Below are 604 nucleotides of genomic sequence, written 5' to 3'. Positions count from 1 at the left end.
GATGGTATTTAGGATTAGGAATTTTAAGGCGTGAAGATTAAATAAAAAGTAAACACTTTCAGAAAAAAAAACAAAGACTATATTAATGCAACCAATCTATAAATCAGAATAGCACTTAACTAGGACAATTTAAAAAACAGCCTTCAAGATTCTGAAAGTTATTTCTCATGTAGAATTCCATACCCAGGCAAACTATAAATATGCATCAAATATAAGAGTAGAATATTAAAAACTTTTAAGCTGTGAAATTTCAAAATATTTTCTCTCTGTTCTCACTTTGGTAACACATATCCTAAAACTGGAAGGGTACAGAGAAGATTAACATAGGCCCTTTGCAAGGATGACATGCAAATTCACCAAGCATCCCATAGGCTAAAATATAAACACTATGTCTCTTACCAATGCTTTCCCAGGAAACTCGTGGAATATGTGAACCTCCACATCAGAGAATAAAGCAATAAAGTGGAAGACAGAACCTGTGAACAAGCAATTTCAGAGGCAGTTGACAAAGGGCAGTTCTTAGAGGACAGCAAAGTCCCAGACCTGCAATTGTGTCTTGGGCCTGAGAAATAATAGAATTTAACTCCAGTCAGGTACCCAGGCA

The 604-nt window shown here is 35.4% G+C and overlaps 1 non-coding gene across 1 annotated transcript; it reads left to right on the top strand.

Annotated features, from left to right (window-relative positions):
- The first annotated feature begins 266 nt into the window (after positions 1-266).
- LOC132541073 (U6 spliceosomal RNA) lies at positions 267-375 on the top strand. Its single transcript, XR_009552255.1, has one exon. It is a non-coding gene; the product is annotated as a U6 spliceosomal RNA (small nuclear RNA).
- The last annotated feature ends 229 nt before the right edge of the window (positions 376-604 follow it).

This window comes from Erinaceus europaeus, chromosome 10, assembly GCF_950295315.1.
Source record: "Erinaceus europaeus chromosome 10, mEriEur2.1, whole genome shotgun sequence".
Classification (NCBI taxonomy): Eukaryota; Metazoa; Chordata; class Mammalia; order Eulipotyphla; family Erinaceidae; genus Erinaceus; species Erinaceus europaeus.
The sequence above is the reverse complement of the archived record's forward strand: the minus strand, read 5'-3'. Positions and strand labels throughout refer to the sequence as shown.